Below are 12435 nucleotides of genomic sequence, written 5' to 3' on the forward strand. Positions count from 1 at the left end.
GGTGATAGTTACAAGTAGCTGTGATAGGTCACAGACAGCTTTGACAGTTTGGCACACGTAGTGATGTGAAGCAGTTCCTTTGGCCTAACAGATGCTGTTCCGCTATTCTCTTTGATCACTGCATGGCTGCTTAAGAGGTCCTGCTGATGTAAGTGTGTCATTTTCATTAAAGAAGTTGATGATTTCTGATATCAAGTGACTACCTCTGGGACTGAAATAGCGGCCTGCGTTCCACAGGAAGAAGGCGTATCCTTTGGGCATGTGATAGACATAATACAGAATTCCCTCTACCCTGCTTCTGATGGAATGTTTATGTTGAAAAAGAGAAGGGATTAGCAAAATAAAACCTCTTTGGGAGAGCGTGAAGGACCTCTTGAAGTTAGGCTAACAAATAAACATACCGACAAGTATTCTCAGTGGAAGGCCAGATTTCTCTTTTCCAAATTTTGTGGAGCTTACAGTAGATTGAAAGATGCAAATTAATCACGTAGACCTGGCTTGGGATCAGACCATGAGGTTTTACATTTGAATAGACTTTTCTTTGCATAGCGGACGTTTACCACTTGAGTTCCATGGAAGGTAGAAAGCTGATATATACCTACTGGTATTACAACTGCTAAAGGGAAGAGAGAAGCATCTAGACTGAAAAATAAAAAGTAAATGGTTTAAGTTTGCTCAGACACTTGTTGAACTATTTTTTCTTCCAGCAGCAGTTCCAACGCATGAGTATCAGATCTTGTGTTTGAAAAGGGATTCCCTTGTCATCACCACATGCCTTCTTATGGGAATCTGAAGAACTGTCTGAGAAGCTGGGAGTCATAAATGTTTCACTCACTGTTCAATCCAGATGGTTGCTGTAAAAAAAACCCTATCAAAACAAGACTAAACCTCCAAGAAAATCACTTCCATTGTCTACAGATGGGCATCATTAGGTGTTAAAAGTTCCTTATTCCTTTTTTTCATTTTGTAAAACTTCCCAGAATTATCTGGAAGGAGTTATCGAAACAAGGAAGGAAAGGAAGAAAGGAGGGTGGGAGGAAGGGAGGGAAGGAAGGAAAGGAAGGAAGAAAGGAGGGAGGGTGGAAGGGAGGAAGGCCACGAAATCAAAATAGATACAAATCAACTTTGGGAAAAATTAGAGGAATTTTTTATAAAAACATTTGTTTGTTTTTTTAAATAAAGTTTTATTTGGGTTTTCACACACAAAATACAAGTAAAACATCTTTTTTGAAAATAGCATGGTCCTGGGTTGAATTTCTTTATACAGACACAAAACTCAATTTCATGCTCCTTTTTGTATTCTATTCCATATCTTATACTATTTTACATTTTCTATATAGTTTTCCCCCTCTTTTAATTTTCTCAATTTTATTTTGATTATCTCATCTCAATTCAGATCATTATATTTATACTTTTGTCTGTTCTGTTTCAATTTCATATTATCTTTTCTCATTAAACAAATTTTCTCCTGTAGTTACTAATTGAAGTATGACACCTTTATATCATTTAATTACATCCATTCAACTCTTATTTAAACTTCAATATATACCTTAAGTTTATGACCTTAAGTTTATGACCTTCAATATAATACATAAAACATAACTTCCAATCAAATTCTGCTTGGTACATTCTTATAATACACACTATATTCTTTAAAAAAAGAGAAAGATTGTAAATATATGTAATTATAAACCCTCATTCCATTCCAGTTCTATTATTAATAATCATTAAAATCTTAAAATCTTTAATACTTTTTTTCAATTAAATATCATACTTCCTTAAAAACACATATAATCTCCATAATTAATTTTTCCCTTATTTCTCTTCACATATGTTTTATAAATCATTAAATATACCTTTTGTTAAATTTATTTATTGAGAAGCATTCCACTGAATTACAATAGCTATTTTATCAGACATTTTAATCATACATTGTTTCATATTTTCTAAAATTATTTCTGCTTCTAATATAACCATACTATCTTATGTACCTTTGCAGAATCCCCTTTTCCATTAAGTTTTCACCCATTATCTCTAAATAGGCCCTGTTTCTCTGTATTTTGCTTCTGTCCTTTATAACTTCTTTTCCTTTCTTTCTTCCCTCTCATCTTCTCCCTCCCCTTTTTACCCCCTTGTCTCTCTAGTTCTAATTCTCTCTTCTGCATTTCCCTCTTCTGTTGCTTTCTGATTTTATACTTATTTTTCACTCTATTTTTTTTTTTTGGAGTTGTTTTTCCCAATCTTAAACTTTCCATTCTCTTCCCCCCATTTCCTCCCCCCACACATTTAAGATTACTTGTTCATTAAAGATGGCTTCTTCTTTGTCGCAATCTTCTTGTTCTGAAGGCATTTCTTGTTGTTTCTCATAATTCCAAATCTCCATTTCTAAAAACTGAAATACAAAGCCAAAAGAACCTCTCCCTTCTTGTGCATCTTCTTTGTACTTTTTAAGTTCCATTTTCAGTTCTTCTAAAAGTGGAGCCATTTTAAACAGTTTTAAACAACCACCCGATTGATTTTAGTCATTCAAAACAATAACCAAGAATCCAGAAATCATCAAGTAATCCAGATAGTCCCGAGTTATATCTTCTTATTTCTTTTTCGACTTTCTCTTCCTGGGGTTTTTGTTGCGATATTTCAGTTAGAATGTATCTTTTGGAAGTCTTGTTGAGATTTTGCTGTAAGTTCTTTTTTTAATTCCAGGCAGTCTCCTCCCTTCCAGATCCTGCCCTTTTATTCTTTTTCTCTCCTTTCCTGTTTTCAAAAGCTTTTAATTATCCAGAAATCTTTATTATCCCTTTGACTTTTTATTTTCAGCATTAAATGCCTATTGATGTCAAAGTGGATTTTTTCCCAATTTCTTGCTTAAGTCTCTTAGCTGTCAGTATAGGAAAAGGAGAAAACCAAATCTTTTCCCTTTTCTCTCTCCTTCGCAGATTAAAAATCTTCTTAGGGAACAATGTTATTGTTTTTTAACAGTTTCAATTCCAGGGTACCTTATTTGTTGCTTTTGCTGTTTGACCCGGTCAACCAAAACTTTCTCTTCTTATCTTCCTCCTGCACATTCTTTTCCGGTCAAGTTCTTCTTTGTGGTGGCCATTTCTGACCACCGCTGCAACCGCCTTCGGGAAAGGGAGTAATGGCCAGCTGGGGAGGAGAGATGCGGCTCTCCTCAACCCTGCTGGCAGTCTCCCCCTCTTCACCACCTCAACGGGGTGGCTTAGCCCCGAATCCAGCCGGCTCGGGGTGCTCCAGCGGTGCACACAGATCAAAGCCTCGCAGAGACGAGGTTTCGGTCTGTCGCTGAAGAAGCTCAAACCGGAAGTCAAAAACATTTGTTTTGAAGAGCACCTTTCCCTTGCTGCTTTAGAAATCCTATCAGATTCCACAGGGTTGTTTAACAGTACAAAAGCTGGAGCTTAAGCAATCAAACAAAACCTTCCGAAAGTATCAATAGAAGAGAATATTTGTAGATCTGGATTGAATTGTGGGGGTCCTTGGTGCTTTCTGAGCTTGATGTTTTTCCTGATGTTACTTAGTTTAGAAATGAAACATCTGTAAGAAAATCACTAAGCCCAGAGAGCATCAAGGACCACCCTTTCTATAAGGGCACTGAATTGAATCTACCTGGTCTCATATGTCCCAAAGCTGAGGGTTCAAGATGTCTCACAAGAGGATCTGCATTAATTTATTCTCTCCCTCCACCCAACCCTGGGCATTAGATTGAGTTGACAGAAAACAACTGGCCTTTGGTCATCTACTAAACTTTGTGATTTAGATGGAGACTTGAACCTAGATCTTCCAGTTTAAATCATTGCTTCTAACTCTATATTGGACATTTGGATTCCAAGCTAGATTAAAAGGCAAAATGTTAGGAAAAAATACTCTTTCTCTTCCTGAAGTGGAAAAAGTCACCCATTCTAATTTTCAGGCCTTTTCTTTCATAAGTTGGATCCAGTGTATGAAGAATGTTGCACGTGTGAGGCTGTCTTTTCCTCTTGTTGAAAAAAACCCCTTTCTTAAGTATTAGAAGGAAAAGTAGTAACTTCCCAGGCGAAATGCTGTCATTCTGACCAATGACTTGTTTTTTTGGCCAGATTAGTCATCCATCTAGCCTGATAACTTTTATGTGTTGTTTTTCCTGTTTTGACATTTTCTGGCAATTTCTTTATTTGTGATCCCAGAGCAAATTTCCCCCTTTCATTCTTGAGTCGGTTTGTTGGGTGTAAGTATGTAAGTAGGTACCTTCCGCTTGTACTCAAGATCATTTACACAATTGATTTGTGGAGAGAGAAAGAGAGAGGGAGGGAGGGAGAGAGAGTGTGTGTGAGAGAGGGAATGCTTTAAGGAGAAAGGGAAAAAGAATGTTTTCTAGGAAGAAGGAATTACAAAGACGAATCTGAAGAGAGTGAGCAACAGGAAAGTTTTATGGGGCTTTAATTAAAATATTGGGGAGAGGAAAAAAACCAAAAAGAGAAAATAATTTTATTTATTATTTATTTATAAAATTTATATAACTTCTCATCTTATAAATGTGACCCTGGACAGTGTACAATAAAAGAGAGCAATTAAAAATAAAACTTAAAACAATTAAATAATTGAAACATAAATTTAGAACTCCAGCATGTTTTTATGCCAAGGTTCCAGAAATGAGAAAAAAAAAAAAAAGTTTTGCTGTCTTGATGTGACATTTCATCACTGGAGCTCTAAAAGTGGAAATCAACATGTGAAAACTCAAAAACAAAAGTTGTAAGCTTGTTATATCTACAGCTTTCTTTAATTTTTAGAAATTATCTTATGTAAAATTTTACAAGTTTTTAACCAACTTTTTAAAAATAAAAATATTATATCAATAATTTATTATGCACTCATACAAATAAATTCACAAGTAGAGATAACACTTAAATTAAGGGAAAAATAAAATAAAATAGAAAAAAAAACAAGTCCTGGAGATTATATAATATAAAAGAGGAAACTTTAACTAAATAATTTAATTCCTCTTCTTTGTTTCTTTAAGAAGAAAGGACTGCCAATTACTATTAGAAATGAAATGCAGTTGTATGTCAATCATTTGATACTAAACAGCAAATACCAGTATTATATCAGCTGCTAAATTCACATACGTGTCAAATATTGTCAGAACACTAATTCTATCCCAAAGGTGCTATTTTCCCAAAAGGCAATTGGACTTTGTTTTTAGCTTGAATAAATTTTGCTTCTCATCTTAAGAAGCTTCTTCAGTTCTCCACACCATGTGCAAACCATGCATTTTTAAAGAATAAGGGTCAGAACTGAAGAAGCTTCTTGGATGAGAAGCAAAATGTCTACAAGCAAAAAACAAAGCCCAGTCTCCTTTTGAAGAAAAAGAAAGCACCTTTGGGACAACCATTACCTGGATGACCAAGAATCCCCATTGACAATATTAATTCTGACACAACAGATTTCAAATTTTAAACATGTAATTCTATCAATATTCAGGTTTGGTAATATGTTTCAGTTATAATCAGTTCCTAGAACTCTTCACCTAAGATAAACTTCTCTGATTTGCTGCCTTTTGGTATGACCATGCTGGTTGAGTTGATGGAAGTTGCTGCAATCTAACACATCTGGAGAAGACCAGATTTGGAAAGGCTGCTCTAGATTATCTGTTAACCTTGAACCATTATCCCATTAAAAAAAATATCTTCCATTTAAGCATGCCCATTTCTTGGAGAGTTCATGAACAAGTCCTGCAGTTTTCTTGGCAAGATTTTCAGAAGTGGTTTTTTTCATTGCCTCTTTGAGTGAGAAAAAGTGACCCAGCTGATTTTGTGCCTAAACAAGGACTAGAACTCATGTTCTCTCAGTTTGTAGCATGATACCTTTTAAACACTACGTCAGAACTACAGGCAGTCCTTAACTTACAACAGTTCATTTAGTGACCGTTTGAAGTTACAATGGCACTGGAAAAAGTGGCTTATGACCATTTTTCACACGACCGTTACAGCATCTTCATGGTCATGTGATCAAAATCCAGATGCTTAGCAACTGATTCATATTTGTGACGGTTACAGTGTCCTGGGCTCATGTGATCCCCTTTTGCAACCTTCTGACAAGCCAAGTCAATGGGGAAGCCAGATTCACTTAAGAACCATATTACAAACTTAACAACTGCAGTGATTCACTTAACAATGGTGGCAAGAAAGTTCATAGAATGAGGCAAAACTCACTTAACAACTGTTTGTCTTAGCAACAGAAATGTTGTGTTCAATTGTGGTCATAAGTCAAGTATCTTATTGCAATACTCAACCCTTCAATGTCCTATCCTTTAATGTCAATGAGACACTTCACCAGGAGGAAATGAGATTAAGATTTCAACAAACCTGGATTATGCAACCTTCATACAGAAGGAGACAAAGTCTTCTAAACTGCTTCCATACTTCCACACACGAACACCACAGTTTCAGATATAGGGAATATGTTCAGGAAAAAGATTTCCACTTTAGAATGCTATTTTCACCCATTGAGCATAAAGAGACTTCTTAAACATTTACACCTAACACCTAACATAGTTCATTTCCTAACTTCATTCTGCAAAAAAGTCTGAATGGAATAATTCATCATTCTAATGTCTTCTTCCTCAAAGTTGAATATGCCAAGTAAAACATATAATGTCAGATACAGATTAGTAACTATGACTTGATATATAGCTCTTTAAAACATAGGCACATATTTAATATTTCAGCAGTTATAATATAGCTTGCTGTATGGTTTGTACTTCTTGGAGATGAAAAGAGAATTAGATTAAATATAATTTTAATGCAGGTAATGAATGTTATGCATGATGATTTTGTACATTTTCTTTGTCTTTCTCCATGTTATGTTAAAATAAAGTAACCGATAAGATGATTGGAAGGTTTAGGCCATCTGGATGAATCCTTTTAATCTGGGATATTGATACAGGTTGTTTTTTTGGATTATTTTCTCTGTTAGCGTTCCAAGTAACAAACTCCAATTCAACAAACTCCGAGACCAATGGTTTCTCAAAGTTCAATTTTATTAGAGTTGTCATATTGGCACATCTGGGAAAACCTCAAATCGGAGACTTCCCGGTTTTCTCTGCATAATTAAAAAATCCAAACCCCATCCCCTGCACCCATCAGTCCATCACATGGTCCAATCATCAACCATCCCAACTGGAGACCTTCCTCAAACCACTCCTTTCCCAGGTGCAGGATGGCTTGTCCTTGACTCAGAAGAAGAATGTTGTTATGTCTAAATTTCCACCTCTCCGTAATATTCCCCTCTCCCAAATTCCCAGGCACTGAAATGTGGCAGTGTGGAAGTAAAGTAAGTTTTCTAAGTAAAATATGGCTTCCAAAGCTGACATTCTTCTTTAGTTCAGTTCCTCCAATGAACTTATGAACATAGTTGTGAGGTCAAAAAAGCATTTGATATACATATTTACGGTAATAACTCCAACATTAAATATGATTTATTTATTTTTGCTGCGCACCTCTTATTTTCTAATCCTAATCCAACCTACATTTTGAGATATATCTTAAAACTTGCAATTGGAAGACCATTCAGAAAGCTTCCTGCTCAGAGCATCAAAAGGGTGATGCTGATTGCTGGCAGATAAACTGCTTCAGGGGTGGGTGGGGGGCATTGTTCATATAGTAAGTTGGAGTTCCCAGCCATCTATCTGGTAGTCTCTCTGGACAATTGTTTAGAAAATTCAGGAACTGTCCTGGACTCTGCCAGGGATTCATATTGCTAGCAGGTTATTTGAAACTTCTGAGATTGCTTCCACTGTTCATTTATCTACTACTGTTCATTTATGAGCTGTGATGGCGTAGTGGTTGGAATGCAGTACTGCAGGCTATTTCTGCTGACTGCCGGCTGACTACAACTTGATAGTTTGGATCTCACCAGGCTCAAGGTTTACTCAGCCTTCCATCCTTTCATGCTGGGGTAAAATGAAGACCCAAATTGTTGGGGGCAATATGCTGACTCTGTAAACCACTTAGGGAGGACTGTAAAAGCACTGTGAAGCAGTATAGAAGTCTAAGTGCTATTGCTATTGCTATCTCAAGGGTGTCAAACATACGGCCCATGGGCTGGATGCATCATGCCCATGCCCAGGTTAGTGAAGGGGGAAAAAGTTGCAATAGGTCAGATAACAATGCCGTGACAACATGAGTTTGACACCCCTAATTTATCTAGTAATTTCTTGCTCCTCCCTGTTGCTGGTAATGTGCCATAGGGAAAATTGAGAACAGCCTCTTGAGTTGTATTTACAGTGGAATCCAAGGCATCTCTCTCTCTCTCTCTCCCTCTCTCTCTCTCTCTCTCCCCCTCCCTCCCTCCCTCCCTCCCTCTCTCTCACACATACACACACACCCAAATCCCTCCAGGAATTCTTTCTCAGATAAGTGGATATCCAATTCCAAGCATTAGACTGTGCATTAGGCATGATTTGTTTAATCAACCTTTAATAAATACACAATATGGTAATTCGGAAACTATGGCTTTACAAACCATTATGATCTGATTCATAAATCATACAAAGTCCAAACTAAACAAACTATATTATGGTTCAGTTTAATGGTCCCTAACCTATGGCCTGTGTTTCATAAGCACATTGTAGGCCATTCCTGGATAAGTGGAAGATAACACAATCTCAGCCCATGTACCACTTATGCATCATTACAAATATCCTAGCACAATATAATATTCTTTGAACTGTAGCCTGTTTGAGAGCAAGCATGCTGAATAATAATAAACAACATGGCTATATTTTTTTAATGATAATGTTATGTGGTTCACAAATGTTCTGGGGCGCTTAGTGTAACATGTGACTCTAATCTGGCCTCTGCAACCTCTCTTTTTAACTTTTTGACAGCTTCACATGATGTAGCAGGAAAAGGCTCCTAAAATAGGAACATAGGAAATTGCTTTAGTTCATACAATGTAACTACATTGACAGCTGCTCTCCAGAATTTGGTTTACTGTTGTAGGAATGACACAACATGGGTCTTTTAGTGACTGTGTGTGTCTGGTTTTTTTGTAGGGTCCGTGGGTAACCATGAGGACCTGTGGACTCTTCACAAGCATTTTAAAAATGTTTAGTAGTAGAGCAGTCAGCATTTTTTAAAGGTCTGAATTCAAATACAAGATTTTTTTTTTAAAGATCTGAATTATAAATGCTATAGTACATAGATTCCTACATTTGTCACTGTTTTTTGTTTGTTTTCTGATAAACATACCAAATCATTGGTTGATTTTTGATTGATTTTGATTTGATTTGATTGATTAAAATGGCAACAAGTTGGTGTCAACATTTTGTAACCACATAGATTTTGTCCATAGATAGTAATTAATTACCCTTAATTCAGCTTTTTGCATTTTTGCCTTGTTTTTCTTTTAAAGGCAGCAATCTCTTCTTACCAGGAAAGATTCCCAAGGCATACTTCTTAATCTGACAAAATTAGAAATTAAACAGGCCTGTTTCATAAATACGGACTGTGTAGTTTTGCTACATAGAAGAGCCCAAGAATAGTTCTTGGGAGTTAGGAATTTGGAGAGGACAGCAAGGGGAGCTTCCGTGCAAACATGGTGTGATCTCAGTCTCATTTGTAATCTAAATGAGGAATGGATTTTGAAGATGGCGGAATTTGCAGAAATGGCAACGTTGATTTGTTTGATCAGGGATAAAGGACTGGAAAACTTCATCATAGACTGGAACACTTTAATGGACTTTTTGCTGAAAGTGGAAAAGAAATGAAATGGTGATTTTTGGATTTGTTGATTTAAAAGGTTTAATATGTATATAGCATGATGTATTCATAGAGAGGAAGGAGGAATATTTAATTGGTTTGTAAAGAAGATTAAAGTAACTATTTTGTATTTTTCTTTTTCTTTGTACTTACCTCTTACATTTTTAAAAACTATCCTTTGTATATGTTTTTATATTGATCTTTTATTCATGTAAAAATCTTCTACAAAAATTAGATATGCAACCAGAATTTATTTGGTATAACTGAAGAGGTGACAATTATGAAAGGTGAGCTGCATAATCTGCAGACACAATTCTTCTGATAGAATATTTGTAGTTCAGGGTTGAAATGAGGAGACCTTGGTTTTATTTATTTATTTATTTTATTTTGATTTGTCAATTGCTTACAAGACAATAGGTATAAGTATAAACATAGTTATGAATACATGGATACATATAAGAAAAATAAAAGAAATAATAGGACAGGGACGGTAGGCACATTGGTGCGCTTATGCACGCTCCCTACAGACCTCTTAGGAAAGAGGTGAGGTCAATAGTAGACAGTCTAAGGTTAAAGTTTTTGGGGTCTGGGGAAAAAAAACCACAGAGTCAGGTAGAGTATTCCAGACATTGACCACTCTGTTGCTGAAGTCGTATTTCCTGCAATCAAGTTTGGTGCAATCAAGTTTGGTGAGCTTGGTTGTTTTCTTGCAGATGTTTCATTATGCAAACTAAGTAACGTTGTCAGTGCTAGTAGAGAGTAGAGTTAATCCTAGGCACCAATACCTAGTTTGGGTAATGAAACATCTGCAAGAAAACAATCAAGCTCAGAGAACACCACCTCACATTATTTATCCATTCTATAGATTGCATAATATGGCTTCAATCTAGCCAGGGGAGAACTGAATGTTTGAACAACCTCTCATATTGAAAGGCACCTCCTACATATAAACATAAGAAAATGGTGTTCTTGAGTTTCTGGTTTTTAAACTCAGGAACTTATGTACAAACAAGAACACTTGATTTCCGTCTGTCACTGGCTGAACAATAGAGCCTGTTGAATGTGAATTTTAGCTCTGAGTCATGTTATGGTATATTTGAAAAGGCAAACATAGAACTTTAGTTTCTTACTTTTTAAAGAAATCACAAAGGAAAAAAATATTATTGTTGTTATTATTCTCTGTTCATAACAATGTGAAGTCACAGCTCCCCATTTCTTAGCTGTTTTTGGTCTTTGTGTGCATCTGAGTTCTTCCCAAGAACCTAGGATGTTGTAAGGTATCTAAATAATTATTATAGTTCATTGCATAGTCAGCCAGAGGTTTAGACTGGATTTGGCATGTTTATTCACTTATTGAGTCCTTCCCAAGGACCTGGGATAGACAGATGTCAGATATCATCACAGGATGTTAGTTGTTTCAAGCAAAGCTGCCTTTTGCATTTGACGGATGGGATTGACGGTCAGTGTCAGTGTCAATGGTGTTCAAATGGTGCTTCAGATGCTTTGAGATTGCACCCAAAATGCCTATTACTATTGGTACTAATTTTTTCTTTCTTTTGCTAGTTGTTTTAGTTCTATTATTTCCCTGCTTAACATTGACTAAAGGAAGAATATGTAGCACTCCAGATGCTGATACAATTCCATGGTTGCTAATCACTACCAAGTTGGATTGTTGCAAACTCTTTCCTCCCCAAGAATTATTTTTTTGGTAGCATTTATAAGTCCTTGTTTCCCCAAAAGATCTAAACAGTAATGATTCATTGCCTCTGTTCTAGTGGCTATTGGCAAGGGCTTGGCTACCAAATGGAAGGCTCCTAGCTCAATCAATCAAAATATGGCATAAAGCTATTACATCTTTGTTCCTTCAATGAATTTATTTTCTTATTTCCTAGAAAGATAGAAAATATAAGGGGCAGTGGAATCAACACAAGCAAGTTATAACATCATATCTTGATTTTAAGAGTCCATAAATAGGATAGTATCCTTGCACATAAAAGACCTTACTGGAAGCAGTCAATGTTATAAGGTTGATCAATATCAGTCAATCAAAATTTATTTACGGTTGAAGAACAAACATGTTGATCAGAGTGAGAAAAACTTGGTAAGTTAGAACTACTTGAATCATATGCATCCAGCTTTCAATACTCAGCTCCTCTCGTGGTTTTGGTCAAGTGTTTTGCTGCCAAGAATCAAAAGACAAGGGAATAAGAACTTACCTTCCGATCTGAAATGTTTAATTGATGACTGGCATTGTTTGATTGATCAAAGCTTGCAATGGTCTAGTACAAAGGCACCAAGAGGATATTGCCAGGAATCAAATCAACAACACATTTCTCCTCTGAGAACTCTAATCCAGCTTCTTCTTCAACTGCTTTATAATAAATCAGCCCCAGAGCATTGGTCTACTTAGTCATATTTGTCGCTACTCTGTCTAGCAGTAGTGATCTCAGATCTCTGTCTAAGGACTTCTGTCAGTTCTGTCAACTTTTTAATTAAAACTGTTAGGGACTTACCTTCAGGCTATCTGCATGCCACAATATTGGTAGAGTTCACTGGGAGTTTTGCAATATATATCATTGTAATGACATCACCTAATGCTTTGGAGATAATGTTTTACCATGTATCTTGCATCCCTAAGTTTTTTACTCTTGAATATTGTTTTAAAATAATAATAGTT

Source organism: Notechis scutatus, chromosome 3 (genome assembly GCF_049901735.1).
Source record: "Notechis scutatus isolate UNSWTSFEM ecotype Mainland chromosome 3, rNotScu1.2, whole genome shotgun sequence".
Lineage (NCBI taxonomy): Eukaryota > Metazoa > Chordata > Lepidosauria > Squamata > Elapidae > Notechis > Notechis scutatus.